The following is a 6,548-nucleotide window of genomic DNA, read 5'->3' as shown; positions in this document are numbered from 1 at the left end:
CTTCCCTTTCTCTCCCCTTCCCCTCTCTCTCTCCCCCTCCCCCTCTCTTTTCCTTTCTTCTCTCTCTCACTTCTTCCCCCTCTCTCCCCTTCCCCTCCCTCTCTCTCTCATAGCCCTCTCTCTTCCTCCCTGTCTCACCTTCCCTCTCTCTCCATCCTCTCTCTCTCCCCTTCCCCCTCTCTCTCACTCCTTCCACTCGCTCTTTTCCCTTCCCCTCTCTTTCCTGCTTCTTCCCCTGTCTTACCGAGAGTAAGTGGCACCATAGCTCAGGGGTTAGAGCACTGGTCTTGTCAAACAACGGGGCGTGGGTTCAAAGCTTACTGGGACCTAAATGCCTGTCTCTCATTCCTCCCACTCTTTTCCCTTTTCGTTCAGGTTCTCCCCCTCTCTGCCTTCCCCCTTTCCCCCTTTCTCTCTCTCACTCCTTCGCCCTTTCTCCGCTTGACATCTCTCTTCCCTTCCCCTACTCTCTCTCACTCGCGCTTCCCTCCGTCCTCTCTCTCGCCTTTCCCTTTCTTTTCATATTCTTCCTTTCTCCCTCTCTCTCCCCTTCCCCTCTCTTTCCCTTCCCCATCTCTCTCCCCTTCCCCTCCCTCTCTTTCCCCTTCCCCTCTCTCTTTCCTCTTTCCTACTCCTTCCCTTCTCTCTCCCCCTTCTACATTCTCCCCACCTCTCTCTCTCCCCTTCCCCTCCCTGTCTCCCCTTGCCCCTCTCTCTCACTCCTTCCCTTCTCTTCCCTTCCCCTTCACTTCTCTCCCCTCCCCCTGTCTCACTCCCCTTCTGCTCCCTCCTCTTCTTCACTCTTTCTCACTCCTTCCCCCTCTCTTCCCTTCACCTCTCTTTCCGTGTCCCTCTCTCTCTCCCCTGCACCTCTCTCTTCCTCCTAATATACCCTTCCCTCTCTCTCTCACTCCTTCACCACTCTTTCCCGTTCCTCCACCTCTCTCTCCCCTTCCCCTCTCTCTCACTCCTTCCACTCTCGCTCTTCCCTTCCCCTCTCTCTGCCTTGCTGTCTTCCTTCCCCTCTCTTTCCTGCTCCTTCCCCTGTCTTCCTCACAGTAGGTGGGTCCATAGCTCAGGCGTTAGAGCACTGGTCTTGTAAACCAGGGGTCGTGAGTTCAAATCTCACTGTGGGCCTACTCAAAGTTAGTTTAATATTTAAATCTTTCCTTTCAGATTCTCCCTCTCCTTTGCATCGTTGGGTTCGTATCTCGTCGCCAGTTGTTGTATATGAATAAAGAGTCTGACCAGATACTGCGGGCTCAAAGCAAAGTGTGACCTTAGTCTTTTTTTTTACAGGTCTCCAGAGTGCCTCTGCAGCCTGTGAGGCCACCTTAAGTACAGGTGCTCCCAAGGGATTGTGGGATCACTTGGGACTTCAGGGGATGAGCCCTCTGGTGGTTACACAAGGTATTTACAGATTTACATTTCTAACACCCATCATGACCTGCTCTACATCTTTTTACCCCTATCTCACTTTCCCACTATCTCGCTTTCCTCGTCTCTCACTCATTCCCCTCTCTCCTTCCCTCACTCACTCCTTTCCCTCACTCTCTCCATCCCCTCCCTCTCTTTCCCGCTGTCTCCCCTTACCCCTCTCTTTCCCCCTCCCCTCTCTCTCACTCCTCCCCCTCTCTCTTTCCCCTTCCCCCCCTCTCTCACTCCTTCTGCTCTCTCTTTTCCCTTCTCCTCTCTTTCCTGCTACTTCCCGTTTTTCCCAGAGCAGGTGGCTCCATCGCTCAGGGGTTAGAGCAGTGGGTCGTGAGTTCAAATCTCACTGGGGCCTAATGTTAGTATTTAAATACCCGTCTCTCATTTCTCCCACTCGTTTCCCTCCCTCCTATCTCTCTCTTTGCCCATTCCTTTCAGGTTATCCTCCTTTCTCTCCCCTCCTCCTCTCTCTCTCACTCCTTCCCCCTCTCTCCCCTTAACCTCTCTTTTCCTGTCCTCCCTCTCTCTCCCCTGCCGCTCTCTCTTCAACCCAATCTCCCCATTCCCTTCCCCTTCCTTTCTTTTCCCACCTCCTTCTCTTCCTCGCTGTCTCCCCTTCCCTGTCTCTCACTCCTTCCCCTCTCTCTTTCCCCTTGTCCCCTCTCTCTCACTCCTTCCCCTCTCTCTTTCATCTTGTCTCCTCTCTCTCACTCCTTCCCCTTTCTCTCCCCTCCCGCTCTCTCCCCTTCCCCACTCTCCCACTCCTTCCACTCTCTCTCCCTCCCATCAACACTCTCTCTCCATCCCCTTCCTCTCTTTCCCCACCTCCTTCTCTTCCTCGCTGTCTCCCCTTCCGTCTCTCTAACTCCTTCCCCACTCTCTCCCCTTCCCCTCTCTCTCACTCCTTCCCCTTTCTCTCCTCTTCCGCTCTCTCCCCTCCCCCTCTCTCCCACTCCTTCCACTCTCTCTCCCTCCCTTCCACACTCTCTCTCTCCATCCCCTTCCTCTCTTTCCCCACCCCCTTCTCTTCCTCGCTGTCTCCCCTTCCCTCTCTCTCACTCCTTCCACTCTATTTTCCCTTCCCCTCTGTTTCCCGCTCCTCCCTCTCTCTTTCCCAACTTTCTTCCATTCCCGTCTCTCCCCTTCTCCCCTCTCTCTCACTCCTTCCTCTCCCTCTCTTTCCCCTTCCATCGCTCTCTCACTCCTTCCACTCTCTCTTTCCCCTTCCCCTCTCTTTCCTGCTCCTTCCCTTGTTTTTCCCAGCGCAGGTGGCTCCATAGCTCAGAGGTTATAGCACTGGTCTAATAAACTAGGGGCTGTGAGGTCAAATCTCACGGGGGCCTACTCAAAATTAGTTCATTATTTAAATTAACAAGGGCTTTAATTATAAATATTAAACAGCTCTGAGACCGACCCTGGAACAACAGGCTCCCCTCACACCCTTTCCCCTCTCCTCTTCTCATCTCTCTTACATTCTCTCTCCGCTTCCAAATCTCTCTCTCCCTTCCCCATCATAACCCGTTCTACATCTTTTTTCCCCGTCACTCACTCATTCCCCTCTCCCCCCTTCCCCCTCCCTCGCCTCACCCTCTCTCCTTCCCCCTCTCTACTTTCATTCTTTCCTCACTCCTTCCCTCTCTCTCCCCTTCCCCTCTCTCTCTCCCCCTCCCCCTCTCTTTTCCTTTCTTCTCTCTCTCACTTCTTCCCCTCTCTCTCCCCTTCCCCTCCCTCTCTCTCTCATACCCCTCTCTCTTCCTCCCTGTCTCACCTTCCCTCTCTCTCCATCCACTCTCTCTCCCCTTCCCCCTCTCTCTCACTCCTTCCACTCGCTCTTTTCCCTTCCCCTCTCTTTCCTGCTTCTTCCCCTGTCTTGCCGAGAGTAAGTGGCACCATAGCTCAGGGGTTAGAGCACTGGTCTTGTCAAACAACGGGTCGTGGGTTCAAAGCTTACTGGGACCTAAATGCCTGTCTCTCATTCCTCCCACTCTTTTCCCTTTTCGTTCAGGTTCTCCCCCTCTCTGCCTTCCCCCTTTCCCCCTTTCTCTCTCTCACTCCTTCGCCCTCTCTCCCCTTGACATCTCTCTTCCCTTCCCCTACTCTCTCTCACTCTCGCTTCCCTCCGTCCTCTCTCTCGCCTTTCCCTTTCTTTTCATATTCTTCCTTTCTCCCTCTCTCTCCCCTTCCCCTCTCTTTCCCTTCCCCATTTCTCTCCCCTTCCCCTCCCTCTCTTTCCCCTTCCCCTCTCTCTTTCCTCTTTCCTACTCCTTTCCTTCTCTCTCCCCCTTCTACATTCTCCCCACTTCTCTCTCTCCCCTTCCCCTCCCTGTCTCCCCTTCCCCCTCTCTCTCACTCCTTCCCTTCTCTTCCCTCCCCCTTCACTTCTCTCCCCTCCCCCTGTCTCACTCCCCTTCTGCTCCCTCCTCTTCTTCACTCTTTCTCACTCCTTCCCCCTCTCTTCCCTTCACCTCTCTTTCCGTGTCCCTCTCTCTCTCCCCTGCACCTCTCTCTTCCTCCTAATATACCCTTCCCTCTCTCTCTCACTCCTTCACCACTCTTTCCCGTTCCTCCACCTCTCTCTCCCCTTACCCTCTCTCTCACTCCTTCCACTCTCGCTCTTCCCTTCCCCTCTCTCTGCCTTGCTGTCTTCCTTCCCCTCTCTTTCCTGCTCCTTCCCCTGTCTTCCTCACAGCAGGTGGCTCCATAGCTCAGGCGTTAGAGCACTGGTCTTGTAAACCAGGGGTCGTGAGTTCAAATCTCACTGTGGGCCTACTCAAAGTTAGTTTAATATTTAAATCTTTCCTTTCAGATTCCCCCGCTCTCCTTTGCATCGTTGGGTTCGTATCTCGTCGCCAGTTGTTGTATATGAATAAAGAGTCTGACCAGATACTGCGGGCTCAAAGCAAAGTGTGACCTTAGTCTTTTTTTTTTACAGGTCTCCAGAGTGCCTCTGCAGCCTGTGAGGCCACCTTAAGTACAGGTGCTCCCAAGGGATTGTGGGATCACTTGGGACTTCAGGGGATGAGCCCTCTGGTGGTTACACAAGGTATTTACAGATTTACATTTCTAACACCCATCATGACCCGCTCTACATCTTTTTACCCCTATCTCACTTTCCCACTATCTCGCTTTCCTCGTCTCTCACTCATTCCCCTCTCTCCTTCCCTCACTCACTCCTTTCCCTCACTCTCTCCATCCCCTCCCTCTCTTTCCCGATTCCCTCTCTTCCTCGCTGTCTCCCCTTACCCCTCTCTCTCCCCCTCCCCTCTCTCTCACTCCTCCCCCTCTCTCTTTCCCCTTCCCCCCCTCTCTCACTCCTTCTGCTCTCTCTTTTCCCTTCCCCTCTCTTTCCTGCTGCTTCCCGTTTTTCCCAGAGCAGGTGGCTCCATCGCTCAGGGGTTAGAGCAGTGGGTCGTGAGTTCAAATCTCACTGGGGCCTAATGTTAGTATTTAAATACCCGTCTCTCATTTCTCCCACTCGTTTCCCTCCCTCCTATCTCTCTCTTTGCCCATTCCTTTCAGGTTATCCTCCTTTCTCTCCCCTCCTCCTCTCTCTCTCACTCCTTCCCCCTCTCTCCCCTTCACCTCTCTTTTCCTGTCCTCCCTCTCTCTCCCCTGCCGCTCTCTCTTCAACCCAATCTCCCCATTCCCTTCCCCTTCCTTTCTTTTCCCACCTCCTTCTCTTCCTCGCTGTCTCCCCTTCCCTGTCTCTCACTCCTTCCCCTCTCTCTTTCCCCTTGTCCCCTCTCTCTCACTCCTTCCCCTCTCTCTCCCCTTCCCCTCTCTCTCACTCCTTCCCCTCTCTCTTTCATCTTGTCTCCTCTCTCTCACTCCTTCCCCTTTCTCTCCCCTCCCGCTCTCTCCCCTTCCCCACTCTCCCACTCCTTCCACTCTCTCTCCCTCCCATCCACACTCTCTCTCCATCCCCTTCCTCTCTTTCCCCACCTCCTTCTCTTCCTCGCTGTCTCCCCTTCCCCTCTCTCTAACTCCTTCCCCTCTCTCTCACTCCTTCCCCTCTCTCTTTCATCTTTTCCCCTCTCTCTCACTCCTTCCCCCCTCTCTCCCCTTCCCCCTCTCTCTCCCCTTCCCTTTCTCTCTCCCCTTCTATCCCTCTCTCCCCCTTCCCCCTCTCTGTCCCCTCCCCCCCTCCTCTCTCGCCTTACCCCTCTCTCTCCGTCCACTGTCGCTCACACCTTCCACTCTCCACTCTTCTCACCCCCTCCCTCCTCCCTTTCTCTCCTTTCCCCACTCTCTATCCCCATTCCCATCAGACTCACCCCTCCCCCTCTCTCCCCTTCCCGCCCTCTCTCCCCCTCCCCTCTCTCTCACTCCTCCCCCTCTCTTTCCCCTTCCCCCCCTCTCTCACTCCTTCTGCTCTCTCTTTTCCCTTCCCCTCTCTTTCCTGCTGCTTCCCGTTTTCCCATTGGGGCCTAATGTTAGTATTTAAATACCCGTCTCTCATTTCTCCCACTCGTTTCCCTCCCTCCTATCTCTCTCTTTGCCCATTCCTTTCAGGTTATCCTCCTCTCTCTCCCCTCCCCCTCTCTCTCTCACTCCTTCCACCTCTCTTTTCCTGTCCTCCCTCTCTCTCCCCTGCCGCTCTCTCTTCAACCCAATCTCCCCATCCCTTTCCCCTTCCTTTCTTTTCCCACCTCCTTCTCTTCCTCGCTGTCTCCCCTTCCCTCTCTCTCACTCCTTCCCCTCTCTCTTTCCCCTTGTCCCCTCTCTCTCTTCCTCGCTGTCTCCCCTTCCCTGTCTCTCACTCCTTCCCCTCTCTCTTTCCCCTTGCCCCCTCTCTCTCACTCCTTCCCCTCTCTCTCCCCTTCCCCTCTCTCTCACTCCTTCCCTTCTCTCTTTCCTCTTGTCTCCTCTCTCTCACTCCTTCCCCTTTCTCTCCACTCCCGCTCTCTCCCCTTCCCCACTCTCCCACTCCTTCCACTCTCTCTCCATCCCCTTCCTCTCTTTCCCCACCTCCTTCTCTTCCTCGCTGTCTCCCCTTTCGTCTCTCTAACTCCTTCCCCACTCTCTCCCCCTCCCCTCTCTCTCCCCTTCCCCTCTCTCTCCCCTTCTCCTCTCTCTCACTCCTTCCCCTCTCTCTTTCATCTTGTCCCCTCTCTCTC

At 54.6% G+C, this 6,548-nt stretch overlaps 2 non-coding genes across 2 annotated transcripts; both read left to right on the top strand.

Moving 5' to 3' along the window:
- The first annotated feature begins 1,064 nt into the window (after window positions 1-1,064).
- trnat-ugu (transfer RNA threonine (anticodon UGU)) lies at window positions 1,065-1,139 on the top strand. The gene has a single exon. It is a non-coding gene; the product is annotated as a tRNA-Thr (tRNA).
- A 2,986-nt stretch (window positions 1,140-4,125) lies between these two features.
- trnat-ugu (transfer RNA threonine (anticodon UGU)) lies at window positions 4,126-4,199 on the top strand. Its single transcript has one exon. It is a non-coding gene; the product is annotated as a tRNA-Thr (tRNA).
- The last annotated feature ends 2,349 nt before the right edge of the window (window positions 4,200-6,548 follow it).

Source organism: Pristiophorus japonicus, unplaced genomic scaffold, assembly GCF_044704955.1.
Source record: "Pristiophorus japonicus isolate sPriJap1 unplaced genomic scaffold, sPriJap1.hap1 HAP1_SCAFFOLD_579, whole genome shotgun sequence".
NCBI lineage: Eukaryota > Metazoa > Chordata > Chondrichthyes > Pristiophoridae > Pristiophorus > Pristiophorus japonicus.
This window is presented reverse-complemented; position numbering and strand designations above follow the sequence as displayed.